Source organism: Cervus elaphus, chromosome 23 (assembly GCF_910594005.1).
Source record: "Cervus elaphus chromosome 23, mCerEla1.1, whole genome shotgun sequence".
NCBI lineage: Eukaryota > Metazoa > Chordata > Mammalia > Artiodactyla > Cervidae > Cervus > Cervus elaphus.
The window spans coordinates 11121700-11136557 of record NC_057837.1 but is presented as its reverse complement, the minus strand read 5'-3'; the positions used below and the strand labels follow the sequence as shown (position 1 = coordinate 11136557).

The window sequence follows — 14858 nt, the reverse complement described above, 5'->3', positions numbered from 1 at the left end:
ATTTTCCACACTGCTTACAATGTGCTCTTGATTATAATGAATACCACAAATAAACTACACCCAACTTAACGTCAAAGTACTTGATTCAGTACACAAGAACGTCCTTAAAAAAATCACATGTCCATGGGAGCAATTAAATAGGGATACATTTCTTCTGACAAAGAATTTTAACCAGAAACTGGTAATAGTGGCATCCTGCCCAGAACCAAACTAGGAGGATAGGGCACAGAATTTTGGATCCTGATTTTCCCCATGGTACGAATACCAGAAAATAATTCCCTTGCTGGACCAAGGCCTGTTCAGTCACCTCCTAAACAGGTGTGTAAACTGTTCTCCTTTCTCCTAGTCTGACTCACCTCTCCTGTCACCTGCATGACCACCATCCTCCCTCTCGATTCCACCATCCACTATCCACATGGCGGCCAGGGTCGTCCTTACAACACAAACATGCCACCACCAGCCCCACATGCTTAGTAATCTCCCTTGGTGTTACCCTCAACCTGCTCACTAAGTTCCAGCCACACTGGTCTTTGGGAATGCCCAGATCCCTGGGCATCCCACCCTCTTTAAAGACTCAGGGCCTTTGCACATGCTGTTTCGTCCAACTACAATGCTCTCTGCCCACAGTTACCTCCTCGCTAAAACCCGCTTCTTCAGGCTCCAGCTGAAGAGTCTCTTCCTCGGAGAGAATTTCCCGAATTTCTCCATCTACCAATATTTTGAGTGCATGACACTCTCTCCAAGTGTGGTGTTTTCCTTCACGGCACGTACTCTGACCCGCTTTACCTGCATTTAACACCTGCCTTCTGCATGACACTGTTGAGGGCCATGGGGGCAAACCTCTTGATTCTGCTGTTTACAACGGAAACACCAGAGCCCTTTATCAGCTCATAACTGCTGAGTGCATATCTGTTGCAGGAACAAATGAAGGACTTGGGAACCTGAGTGCAGGACTTTCCATTTCCCTTACATTTACTGCAGACCTCTTGCACATCAGTTCCTCGTTCATCAGCATCTATCCTTAAACAGTCACTGCAAAGTGTTCCTACTGTTCTGTGTCCTCCACACACCCTAACAGCACGCTACTGATTTCTACGCCCAACTAACTGGTGAAAACACTACCGAACAAGGCCAGGGACGAAATCTCAAGTTGCAGACTTACTTCTCTCCAGGATGAGCTCTCAATAACTCAGTTTTCCTCCAGCAGTCAGTAGTCTTGTGTCTTATTCTTCACCCAATCACAGGTCCTCTGAAGTCTGTCATTCAGCTCAAACTCTCCTCTGTGCCCACTCCCATGCTTGGCTCACAACAGTCCGCAACTCCAGAGCCCTCTAACCTACCAAGCTGTAGTGTTCTGCAGCAGGAGTTCCCAGCCCACTTCACTCAAGCGTTCGGAAGTCACTGCTACTCCTGCTAAATTTGCAAACTGCCTGTTCTCCCTTTAAACCCACTAAGGCCTCACCTGAGGAAAACAAGCCGCGAAACAATACACTTCACTTGTCAGGTCTGCTACTTGCTCTTGTGTCATCTCTCTTGGATCCACCCTAATTCCGCTCAAGTCATACCAGTCAAACGAGAAGTATTTATTGAACACCTACCATGTGCCAAGCACTATTTGGTCCCTAGAGACAAAACAATCATGAACACAAATCCTTCTACTTCTGTATAGCTAGGGTATGATCAGGCTCACAGAGAATTAAAAAGAAGAAAACATATTTAAAAACTAATGTTAAGATGATCTGACATCAATATCATATTTCTTAAACTGTTTTAGAATATCAACTTACCGGTCCGGGGCCGCGTAGAGATGAGAGCGCGGAGGACGCAGGGCCGCTGGAGGCGCAGGTAACGGAGCCGAAGTACAGTGGGGCCGCGTCGGGCTTCTTCCCGGGCCGGTGCCGAATGGAGAGGACCGAAGCGACGCCGTGCCGCGGCTCCTAGCGGCGGGGCCGCTGCCCGAGCTGCAGTTGCCAGGTGAAGATGTGTGGAGCCGGGGCGGCGCGGGGGAGCTGAAAACCTGCGGGTCCCCGTACCCCCGGGGCCGGGGATGAGTTAGCGAGGGCAGCCGCGGGGGCCAGTTCCGACTGCTGCAGGCCACCGCCACGGTCGCCGCCCGCCCGCCCCTTCCCTGCCGGAGCTGCTAGCTCCTTTCCGCGCCCGGCCGCCCGCCCGCCCGCGCTCCCGGCCCCGGAGACCATGAGGTTCCGCATCTATAAGCGGAAGGTGCTGATCTTGATGCTCGTGGTGGCCGCCTGCGGCTTCGTCCTCTGGAGCAGCAATGGGCGACAAAGGAAGAACGAGGCCCTCGCCCCGCCGCTGCTGGACGTCGATCCCGCGCGGGGTGCGGGCGCCCGGGCCGGGGACCAGCTCGCCGTGTCGGTGGGCATCCGCCAGGGCTCCAACGAGTCGGCGGCTCCGCTGGTCGCCGCTGCCCCGCAGCCCGAGGTGGACAATCTGACGCTGCGGTACCGGTCCCTGGTGTACCAGCTGAACTTTGACCAGACGCTGAGGAATGTAGATAAGGCCGGCTCCTGGACCCCCCCACCCCGAGAGCTGGCGCTGGTGGTCCAGGTGCACAACCGGCCCGAATACCTCAAACTGCTGCTGGACTCACTTCGAAAAGCCCAGGGAATTGACGACGTCCTCGTCATCTTTAGCCATGACTTCTGGTCGACCGAAATCAATCAGCTGATTGCTGGGGTGGATTTCTGTCCAGTTCTGCAGGTGTTCTTTCCTTTCAGCATTCAGTTGTACCCTAACGAGTTCCCGGGCACTGACCCTAGAGATTGCCCCAGAGACGTGGAGAAGAATGCAGCTTTGCGGATGGGATGCATTAATGCTGAATAGCCCGACTCCTTCGGCCATTATAGAGAGGCCAAGTTCTCCCAAACCAAACACCACTGGTGGTGGAAGCTGCATTTTGTATGGGAGAGGGTCAAAGTCCTTCGAGACTGTGCTGGCCTCATACTTTTCCTAGAGGAGGATCACTACTTAGCCCCAGACTTTTACCATGTCTTCAAAAAGATGTGGAAATTAAAGCAGCTAGAGTGCCCCGAGTGTGATGTTCTCTCCCTGGGGACCTATACTGCCATTCGAAATTTCTATGACGTGGCTGACAAGGTAGATGTGAAAACGTGGAAATCCACAGAGCACAATATGGGTCTGGCCCTGACCCGGGAAGCCTATCAGAAGCTGATTGAGTGCACAGACACTTTCTGTACTTATGATGATTATAACTGGGACTGGACCCTTCAATATTTGACTGTATCTTGTCTTCCAAAATTCTGGAAAGTGCTGGTTCCTCAAGTTCCTAGGATTTTTCATGCTGGAGACTGTGGTATGCATCACCAAAAAACTTGTAGACCAGCCACCCAGAGTGCCCAACTTGAGTCACTCTTAAATAATAACAAACAGTACCTGTTTCCAGAAACTCTAACTATCAGTGAGAAGTTTATGACAGCCCTTTCCCCACCTAGGAAAAATGGAGGGTGGGGAGATATTAGGGACCATGAACTCTGTAAAAGTTATAGAAGACTGCAGTAAGAAAAAAAACAAAACAAAATCAGAATTATAAAAGCAAAAGTAGTAACAGTCTTCTATTTTTGATATTTGTTCAAATAGGATATACAATTGAATAAAAAGGTTTAGGAACTGGTTTCTGCTTTACTACAACAACAAAATTCTTGTAAAAGTTGTCCAAATATAGTCATCTTTTCTGTTTATGCCTAAGATTTAAAATGCAAGTTTTCATTTTGAGAATTGCGTTTTAAAGTTCAGTATGTATCTGCTAGAGGTAAAATTATCGTTAATTGATAAGAGAGAAGAGGGGAAACTATTTAAATTGCATCTATTAATCTTTTTATCTGGAACTTTGTACACCTTTCCACTTTCAAGACTTATTTTAAGTACAGCAAAATTTATTTAAAATCGTCATATCAGTAAAAAGTATTACAGTGAAATTAAGAGTATTAATGTACAAGCCCAGCTTCACTCTTGACACAGTAACTAGGAAGAGGTTGCTTCAGTGGTTTTATAATTAGAAAGTTATGTTTGTTAAACACCCTGTCAGAACAGAGTCATTTTCAGTATTAAAGATTCCTGTATTATTGTGTTAAGAATTGCCTGTGCTCTGGAACCTGCATAGAACATACTTTCTTTTGGAATGTATTTGACTGATAAGAAAGTTTAAACACTTTTCACCTCAATGTAGAAATACAGTGATTTTTTTTTTTCTTTTAGTGCTGCCAAAATAAAATACTTGTTTTTGCATTAAAAAAAAAAAGAATATCAACTTACCAACTTACATCAGGTAGGTTTTGCTCGTATAAAACTTTCATCTCCTCCAGAACTTGCCTCAGTCCATCCGCCTGGAACATATAAAATTACACTCCCTAATTCCCCCACCAAGTTTGTAGCAATACTCTATGCTTATGTACCTTATGAAAAACCAACAGTCCTTCCACACCTACTAACATGGCTATAATGACAAGTGTTGCAGAGGATGGGGAGGAACTGGAACCCTTGTCCAATGCAGGTAGGAATGTAAAATGGTACAGCCCTATAGAAAACAGTCTTGTGGGTCCACAAAAAGTCAAATTTCGAATTCCCACATTATCCAGCAATTCCTCTTCTAGGTATACACTCAAGAGAACTGAACACCTATGTTCATACAAAGTATGTCTATTCAATGGAATATTGCTCAGTCCAAAAAAAAAAAAAGTGCTGATACATACAACAACATGAACTTTGAAATCACTGCTTAGTGAAATAAGCCAGACACAAAAGGACAAATATTGTATGATGCAACTTATCTGAAATGTCTAGAATAGGCAAACTCATAGAAACAAAGTAGATTGGAGGCTACCAGGCTGAGGGCATAGAAGAGTGGGTAATTACTGCTTAAAAGCTATAGAGTTCATTTGGGGTTACGAAAAAGCTTTGGAAATAGAGGTGATGGTTGCACAACAATGTGAATATAATTAATGCCACTGAAGTGGACACAGAAGAATGGTTAGAGATGGCAACATTTAAGTTTTGCATCGTTTACCACAATTAAAACCAATAAAAAGGAATGACTTACTAACAAAATACACAATCAACACGGTCATTGAGGATAATCTTGAAGACACTGTACTGAGAAGTCAGACAGAAAGGAGTACACACTGTATGCTTCTAACTGGCCCTGCACAGAAAAGTTTGCAATTGCCGGCATGCTGACTCCAGAAATACAATAAAAAAGACAAATATAATCTGTAAGGGAAAGAAAATCCTTGGCTGCCTCAGGCTGCAGGTGGGAGGTAGCCAGTGCCACAAAGAGAAAAGGGAATCCTTGGGATGGCAGACATCTTGGTTGGGTTGCTGGTTACAAGGATTGTATACATTTGTCAAAACTCTAGTAAAATGTGTACTGTGTTGTACATAAATCATACCTCAATAAAACTAATGACAAAAAGCCAATAGTCTACAGAAGTAATAACACATGACAAAAGCAGGTAAAAGACTTATTTATTGGAAAAGGATCTTAAAAGGTTACTACCCACCCCCACCCCCCAAAAAAACTTACACATTGCTAGAATAGAAAACAGAAAGGTCAAAGGAGTTTTTCTGCTATCTACTTTGGCAAATTTCTAAAACAACTTTCCTTGGAAGGATAAAAACATGAGAATTATAAAATTCATAAATGGTACACAATGTCTGTGAACAAGCAACACCTACACCTGAAACACTGTAAATAAACTATATTTCAATTAAAAATTTTATGGAAAAAAAAAAAAATGAACACCCAATAGTGCTATAACAATGACAACCAAAAAAAAAAAAAAAAAAAATCTCAAAACAACGATAAGCAACCCATTTACTGTTAGAGCCAAAATAAATGCATTGGCAAAAAAAAAAGTGCTTTAGCACTACGGGTATAATTATAAAATTACACTATTTAATGCAGCTTGGATGTAAGAAATGATTTCTAATGAAAAATGAAAGCTTGACTTCTACCTCCTCTGTCATCAACTGGTTAGAAAGATATCATGGAAAAGTCTGCTTTACTAGAATTCAATTCAATATTCCTTTTCCCACAAATATTATTTTAAGGGACAGCTGAAACTCTTGCACGATTAGATCAGCAGGTATACAAAAGACAAGTATGAAATAAACTTGCAAAGATACAACCGAGTTTCCAGATTTAAATTTTTATTTTTTTAAGACTTAAACTGTTAAAATTCACACTGGGAATTGCATCATTTTGTGCTCCCACCTCCAGCTGTAAGCCCCTGGGAACTCAAGATAGTTTTCCTAAAGACTCAACTGGTTATCAGTTCTGCAGATACAGAGGGCATCATTCCAATCTGCCAAACACAGCACCTAACCATGAGGGATTCCGGAATGAAAAAGGCAGAGTCTCTGCTCTCAACCAGCTACCATCTGCCACGGAGGAATGATTCTCGAAAGCACGTGTGGGTCCAGGGTGTGAGGGGTCAATCAGATCAAGACCAATTCTTAGTCTAACCCAGCTCAGCTGTCCCAGTGGCCAGCCCCCAAAGGCAGCCAGGACTGCAGGAAAAGGTGCACCGACGCCCTCTAAGACCCAGAAAAGCCAGTGATTTTACACTTGTAAGTTCACCCCTGATTCCCCCCCCTCCACCCTGCCACTTCCCAAAGTGGGAAACCAACACTTCAAGTCTGAGCCAAACAGACAGTTGGACTCACAGGCTGAAAAGCCAGCACCTGTGGGCAGTGTCTGCGCCTTTGCGCTCCTTTCTCCCCGTGTGATCTAGTCTTCCCACCCTAGTGGGGACTTATTGGAAAGCCTCCACCCCTCTCAAACATCTGGCTTAGAACTCCACATTCAAAAACTAAGATCATGGTATCCGGTCCCATCGCTTCACAGCAAATAGATGGGGAAAAAATGAAAACAGTGGCAGAATTTATTTTCTTGGGCTCCTAAATCATTGCGGATGGTGACAGCAGCGATGAAATTTAAAGACCCTGGCTCCTTGGAAGAAAAGCTATGACAAGCCTAGAGAGGGCTTTAAAAAGCAGAGATACCACTTTGCAGACAGAAGTCCCTATAATCAAAGCTATGGTTTCTCCAGGAGTCATGTACGGATATGAGAGTTGGACCATAAAGAAGGCTGAGCACCGAAGAATTGATGCTTTTGAACTGTAGAGTTAGAGAAGTCTCTCGAGAGTCCCTTGGACAGCAAGGAAATCAATCCAGTCAATCCTAAAGGAAATCAACCCTGAATATTCCTTGGAAGGACCGATGCTGATGCTGAAGCTCCAATACTTTGGCCACCTGATGTAAAGACCTGACTCATTGGAAAAGACCCTGATGCTGGGAAAGATTCAGGATATGACGAAGGAGAAGGGGGCTACAGAGGGTGAGATGGTTGGATGACATCACTGACCCAGTGGAAATGAATTTGAGCAAACTCAGAGGGACAGGGAAGAACAGGGAAGCCTGGTGTCGTGCCTCAATACATGCGGCCATAAAGACTGGGGCATGACTTAGGGACTGAACAATAAGCCCTCTGAGTTCTAGGGCTCCAGGGAACCTCCCACTGTGGTCTCCTAACTTTTTAGATAAGGTAACTGCCTGAAGTTGCAAGAATAACAGACTGCAACCGAAGAAAACTGTTCAAGTTGGGGCTCTGCTTCCAACAGCTGCAAGTTCAGACACGCCCTTTAACTTGATGCGTAATTCCAGTGGCTCAGCTTCCCCATCTGTTAAATGGCCCAAGGGTCAGACTAAGTGCTCTTGGATGTTCAAAACAAGACTCACCCTACCCAAAGGCTCTTCCTGCTGACTGCCAGATGTTTCCTCTGCTACCTGAGAAAAGCCTCCAGAGACGCGGTCCCTCCCCTCCCCTGCTACTCCTCTCACCTCCACCCCTGTCCTTGTACCTACTGTAAGGTACAGTTCCGGCGAGGCAGAAAAGGAAAGACGACCTCAACAGAAGTAGGTTACCTTTATTCAGGCAAGGAGGGGCGACAGTCGGCCTAATGACCAGGCTGAGCGCCGAAAGGAATCAAGGAGGCTTCATACTTATAGGGAGGTTTGTGGAAGCGATAAGGGAAACGTCAATCAGGCGGGATATTTTGAGTATTCTTTTGTTGAGATGACACTTGTAGTTGGGCAGGGGGTGATAAGTCTTCTGGGCGGGTGTAGGGGGTGGTAGGTTTCCGGACAGGGGGTGATAAGTCCCAGATAGATGCAGCTGGCCTGGAGCATCCGGATGGAACTAAAGTTATGCTTTGTTTTCTCCAAAGTTAGATGATTCAGCAAGGGGCCCTTGAGACTGTTGTTCTCTTTTCTAGGCCCAAAAGACTCCTTCACCTACAAGACCTGTCGTCTCAGGACACGGTGTTCAGCGACCTCCGACCGGGCTGCTGACCACATCCATCTCTCCTGCTGTCTATTCTAACCCACCAAGAACCAGCCTTTCTTCTATCCTATCCATTCCCCAAAGTGCTACGTGGTGGTTTAGTCCCTAAATCGTGTCCCACTCTGGCAAGCCCATGGACTGTAGAGCGCCAGGCACCTCTGTCCATGGGATTCTCCAGGCAGGAATACTGGAGTGCGTTGCCATTTCTTTTTCCAGAGGAGCGTCCCAACCAAAGAATCGAACCCGGGTCTCCTGCACTGCAGGCAGATTCTTTACCGACTGAGCTATGAGGGAAGCCCCATCATCAGTGGGGAAGCACCTTAATTAGTGAAGTGAAAGTCGCTCACTCTGACTCTTTGCAAAGTCTGACTCTTTGGGACAGTCCATGCCAGAATAGTGGAGTGAGTAGCCTTTCCCTTCTCCAGGGGATCTTCCCAACCCCGGGGTTGAATCCAGGTCTCCCACATTGCAGGCAGATTCTTGACCAGATGAGCCATAAGAGCTGCGACAGCTATCTAGCCACAGAGTAATCCCATGGCTTCTCTGAAATGCCTTGTGTAAGAGCGAACCTCAGGCTCCAGAGCCCCCTTGCTGCCCGCCCTTCCCAGGCGGGGAGGGGAGGGTGTTTGCATGGCCCGCTCCCCGGTGGGGCTACGCTCACCGCAGCCCTCAGGGCGCGGCCCTAACTCCGAGCTACCCTGTCCCCACCTCCCCAGTGTAACTCTCACCTGAGCTCCAGCATCCCATCACCTGGTCTCTCCGCGCGTCACCGGGGCGAGACGCCCACCGGAGCCGGCGCGCACAGAGGCTTCGAGGACAGAGGGCAGCTGGGGGCGCAGAGGCAGTGGCGGCGACGCCCGCGCGCGCGGGAAGCTGCCGAAACCGACCTGCCCACAGCCACGGAGTGGAGCCACAGGCACACCCGCCATCCCGCTCGCGGCTGCGCAGCCCCAGAGCAGCGGCCCGGGAGGCGCCCGCTCGCCTCTGCCCTCACGCCGCCCCGCCTCAGGCAGCGTTCCCTCGGCCGCGCGGGGCGGCTCCAGGGCCGGCTCCATGGCCGGCTCCATGGCCTTCTCGCAGACCCTGGCGCAGGCGCCAGGCGGGGAACTTAGGCTGGGCCTCTGAGAGCGTCGGCGGCGCGCGGGGGGCGTGTGAGCGGCGAGCACGCTCGCCGAGCCTGGGGGCGGGGGTTGTGTGAGCGGCAAGCCGGGAGTGCGCCTGCGCGGGGGGCGTGCGGCCGGGGAGCGCGTGCCGGCGTCGGGGGTCGTGAGAGCGGAGAGCGCTGCCCGGCCCACTGGGGCGAGGGCGGCGTGTGAGCGGCGAGCCGGGCCGGCGGGGAGCGGCCGGAGGGGCGCGTGTGAGCGGCTAGCCGGGCCGGCGGGGAGCGGCCGTAGGGGTGCGTGTGACCGGGAGCCGGGCCGGCGGGGAGCGGCCGTAGGGGTGCGTGTGACCGGGAGCCGGGCCGGCGGGGAGCGGGAAGAGAGGTGCGTGTGAGCAGGGAGCGTGAGCCGGCTGCGTGTGAGCGGCGAGCACCGGCCGGCGCCTGGGGGCGGGGGTTGTGTGGGCGGCGAGCCTGACGTGCGCCTGCGCGTGGGGCGTGCGGCCGGGGAGCACGTGCCGGCGTCGGGGGGTCGTGAGAGCGGGGAGCGCGGCCTGGCGCACTGGGGCGAGGGCGGCGTGTGAGCGGCGAGCCGGGCCGGCGGGGAGCGGGGACAGGGGCGCGTGTGAGCGGGGAGCGTGAGCCGGCAGCGTGAGACCGGGACCCGGGTCGGCGGGGAGAGGGGTGCGTGTGAGCTGGGAGCGTGAGCCGGCAGCGTGTGAGCGGCGAGGCGGGCCGGCGGGGGGCGGGGAGAAGGGTGCGTGTGAGCGGGGAGCGTGAGCCTGCAGCGTGTGTGAGCGGCGAACTTGGCTGGCGCGGGGCGGGGAGAGGGGCGCGTGTGAGCGGGGAGCGTGAGCCGGCAGCGTGTGAGCGGCGAACCGGGCGGGCGCGTGGCGGGAGGCCCGGGGAGGGGGGCGGGGGGCGTGTGAGCTGGATAAGGGGCTCTGTCAGTGGGACACGCGGGCCGGCGCCTCGGGGCGTTGTGAGCCAGGCCTGCAGCGAAGGAGGGCGTGTGAGCCGGAAATGGGGCCCTGGGAGGCGGGAGGGCAGGCGGTCACCATCTGGCCTGAGGGGCACGCAGCTGGCGGTCGATCCCGGGCCCCTTCCGCGTGGGTCCGGCGGGGCGCCCAGAGAATGCCCGGGGGCTCCAGCGGTGGGCTTGGCCGGTGCGTGCGTCCTGCCGCCACCGGGCTGCTTATTGTTTTTAATTTGAAGACGGTGACAATATCCTGATTTTCCTACCCTACACTTTGGGTTCCGAGGTGAGTTTTATCTAAAAATTGCTGCATAATGCCAGGTCAGTCTATAGCCAAATGTTTGTGTCTCTTCCTTCCGTTCTTCTCGGGAGAAGAAGTTTAGAGAGTAGAGTTGGTTTAGAATACTGTGTTAGTGTCAGGGGTGCAGCAAAGTGAATCACTTATGTGTATATATGTATATCCGCTCTTTATAAAAACACTTTTTCCATATGGGCTGTTACAGAGTGTTGAGTTCCCTGTGCTACAGAGTTGGTCCTCCTTAGTTATCTATTTTAGAAACAATAGTGTGTAGTGTGGCGTGTGTGAGTCCCAGTCTCCCAACAAGTGTTATGTTTCTTTGGTACCTGTGCCTGTGTAAAAGTGCTAGAGAGGATCAGAGAGAAACAGGCTGAATTGTGGTGTCTTACCCCTTGGGCCTTGAAAAGATAGTTCTTGAAACTTGAAAGTATTTCTGTGTTTGAATTGTCAAGTTGATCTGCAGGGAACATTTCAAGAGACAGGAAAGCATGGGTGGGGGTAGTGATAAATATATGGGCTTATGACAACAACAGTTTGCTTTAGTAATGTTTTAATATGGGCTTCCCTGATCGCCTAGTTGGTAAAGAATCCGCCTGCAATGCAGGAGACTACTATAACCACTATAACATTGAGTCCACATTAATTTTATAATTCAGATTTAATTCATGTCACCTTGACGATGATTATTTTCAAGTTCCAATTTTCTTATTTTCGCATTTAAAATCGCCGTCTGAATTCTTGACTCAAAACTGAATGGAACAAATATTCAGGTTATAATCATTAACAAAAGTATCTTTTTAAATTTGACTTAGATACAAGCAGCATCTGAAGAAAATTTACAGCAGTTCCAAGAGGAGCATATTGCTTCCATAAGAAGTCAGATGGAACTCAGAATTAAAGACTTGGGATCTGAACTCTCCAAGAGGAAAACTTTTGAAGATTCTAATGAAGCAGAGTTGGAAAAATATAAGCAACGCTACCTAGAGAAACTAAAAGAAAGTCCTTGGAAAAGAAACTAGACAAGTAAGTCAAAACCCAGAATCACAGAAAATATTAATTAATTAATTAATCAGTCCATTAATTTGTGTCTGAAGCCTAATTTTTATAGAGCAAGGTTCCTGAGGTTAGTAGGAAGTGAAAGCTAACTAGATAATCACTGCTAGAGGGCACCCTAAGAAAAATGAGTAATAAGATATCCTGGTAATTGCTTGTGAAATCGGGGAACATTCACCCAGGGGTGAAAGGCAGGGTAATTCACAGAGTGGCTGACGCTGGCATGGTGACCTGACTGAGGGGGTGCATGGAGGCTGGAAAGGCAGATCCCACCTGCAGTGCCGAGTCCTGGCTTCCCCGCCTCTGAAAGCAGAGCACTCCTAGGACGCCTTTCATAAGCCCAGAGAGCATACAGCAAAGGAGCAGGGACCCGAGGACACGTTCTGCTAGTCGATGCCCAAAATAAGCATACACAAGGGAAGCCCAGGTGCTCCCAGAGAGGGTTCAGGGCTGTGGGACTTGATGCTGAGATGTGGGGTGTGGCTTCCGGGGAAGGAGCTCAGTGGGGCCAGTCTCCCTGCATGGGGAGCGCCATGCCTCTCCCTCTAAAACGTACACTGAACGCTGTTTAGAGTTTTGGCATTTTAAATGAGACCAAAATTTGTCTTTGGATCTTTATTTATTTACTTATTTATTTATTTATTTTGACCCATCAAAAAGAGGTGCTGACATAGGCCCTTCGTAGAAGTGCAGTAAAGTAAGGTGAACTTTGGAAAAGCAGGGGGTACTTGTCATTGTTCCTGGGGCTGTTTTAGCTCTCTTCAGTCTCACCCACTGACTTTCTCATCCTCCCCTTGGGATTGTGGCTTGAGGTGATTCCTCAGAGCCAAATGCTTCATTTCTCCGAGGTCATGAGTGACACGTATGTACAAGGGTGGTGAGAGGAAGCACTTGACCGTGGTTTTGTGGGAGGTCTGTTTCTTCATCCCTGAACTGTTTCCTGGGGGCGGGCGTGTTCCAGAGGCAGCAGGTGTCACTGTGAGCCCACCTCCCTTTCTGATGCCCTTTCTCTCCTCTCCCAGCTGTGACTTGTTACCTGAGGAGCCCAGACACACGTGAGCTTCTTTAGAACAAGGACACATCTGTCACTGTTTCCAGCAGGTCTGCTCTCTGCTTTCAGTGTTCACACAGTGTGATGGGAATTCCATTCATGTGCGGCAACTTACAAAATGCAAGTCACAGAGGGAAACATGAATGAAATCTGTGCTTTCCATCTTCCCCAGGACTAATGAGCGCCTGGCAGAGATCAGCACCAAACTTGAGGTGGAGAAACAGCAGAAGAGATCTTTACTCAGCACTCCTAGCAGCACGCTAGTCCTGGAGCCCTCTTCTGTTGGAAATTTCAATCCTACTTCAGGGTTCAATGCAAATCTTCTTTCAAGAGCAATTGTAGGGTTTTCTACCTCAATTCCACACCGTTCAAATGACAGCGTGGAGACTTACTTGACCAAGGTTAGTTCTTTTCTTTTTTTTTCACTGGGTTTCAGATTTCTGATATAAATGATCCTGATTTTTAATTTGGTGAACTTCTGAGGTGTTTTTTTGAGTTATGCACTCTAAGTAAAGCTATAATCAACTGTGATAATCAAGGAGACATTTAATGATTTTTTTGTGGTAGATCTCTCGTTTTTAAGAGATACTTCTTAAATTCTTAAATTTCTTGAAATGCTGCATTGAAATTCTACTTTAGAAATGAAATCTTATTGTCTAGTAACCGAAAGTGTACTTTCAGATGTGTGATTGACTTTCTAATTGATTTCACTTTGGCAGTGGTTCACAATCATTTCCAGGCTCTGCTGCTCCCACCACAGTTTTTCTACCCCTAAGTGGAAATGACTGGCATCTAAACACTAACCACATATGGGTGTTTTTTATTGGAAGGAATCCTAGATAAATTGTTTTTATGAATTAAACAAACTTGTGATACATAATCAAAAGATTAATTTCTGGTTTTAGGTTAACATTTTTTGTTTTTTTCTTGTACAAGCGTACAACTTTAATTGCTATTTTACTTACAGAATTTTGGTTTCAATTTCTAAAACATATCTTGCTGAGCAGTTGTAGAATGTTTCTAAGTTTGTAGTTAAATATTTAAAACTTGTGAATGAAGCTCAGTTTTGTCTCTGTCTTGACATCACCTGGATGAATGATGACTGAGATAGCAATGAAGGGGAGTCTTTAAATTGCAACTAGTTTTCATTATGAAATCATTGTGATTAAAATGTCCATTTCAGTCAGTGCACCCGGGTTTATGGTTTTTGATGGTGTTTCCATGATGGTGATGCAGAGAAAAGCAGCCCTTGTTAAAGGCAGTCTCAACCTGTTTTCCCATTTGGCTTCTTGCCATCACAGAAGAGCAATCTAAGGTTTCTTCAACAGCACTGGAGCTACGTTGCGTCCTTGAGAGCTATGAACCTGGAGGACGTGCTCTAGCTGCGCAGTCACAGCGGGCCTCCAAGCACTTCATCCCAAGTCAGAGACCTGCCCACGCAGACACAGGCCTAAGAGGAGGAAGGAAAGGCTTGACCCCTGTCCCAGGGGCGGGCTGCCTACCACAGACCCAAGGTCACGGTGCTTTGCGCACATGCATCTTTTCAAAGAAGAGATTGGGAACCAAGCAAGCACTTCTTAGTTCCTTCTCCCAAACTCACCCGTTGGGTAAATCTCGCTTCTTATGAGGAGGGTAGGTGTATAAGTGCTCCCCTTGAAACTTCAGGCTGAGGAAATGAAGTTCAACTGCAACTTCTGACCGGATTGAGATGATAGTTGAGATTACACTCATGCTTTTTGTGTATACCAACTAATGATGAGAGCCTGGATAGAAGTATGCTAAACAGTAAAGAGAGATCTGTTGTGTGTTTTAAATTTTGTCCTTAATAACCCAAAATGTGGATAATTCACTGTTGAGTCATTTTAGCAAGCCAGGTTCTATCTAGAGGAAATGAACATCCTTTTAAGGTTGAATCTCTTCACTTTTGTCCTGCTTGATTCAACTTAAGATTCTCTCCTTCAAGTTCCCTGTCCTCTCTTTAAAAAATATGTATGTTT

At 48.2% G+C, this 14858-nt stretch overlaps 2 protein-coding genes and 1 pseudogene across 7 annotated transcripts in view; 2 read left to right on the top strand and 1 right to left on the bottom strand.

Annotated features, from left to right (window-relative positions):
- LOC122682172 (ninein-like protein) overlaps positions 1-14858 on the bottom strand; it is a 336725-nt gene that overhangs the window by 276287 nt on the left and 45580 nt on the right. The gene's annotated exons all lie outside the window — the stretch shown is intronic.
- LOC122682164 lies at positions 2014-4282 on the top strand (annotated as a pseudogene). The gene has a single exon (XR_006337240.1). The product of XR_006337240.1 is annotated as an alpha-1,6-mannosyl-glycoprotein 2-beta-N-acetylglucosaminyltransferase-like (transcript).
- The window catches only part of LOC122682163 (putative ankyrin repeat domain-containing protein 19), a 31072-nt gene continuing 29250 nt past the window's right edge, over positions 13037-14858 (top strand). For both annotated transcript variants that reach the window (XM_043884981.1, XM_043884980.1), the window contains exon 1: positions 13037-13262. The gene's annotated coding sequence lies outside the window, so the exon portion shown is untranslated. The remainder of the gene's footprint in view (positions 13263-14858) is intronic.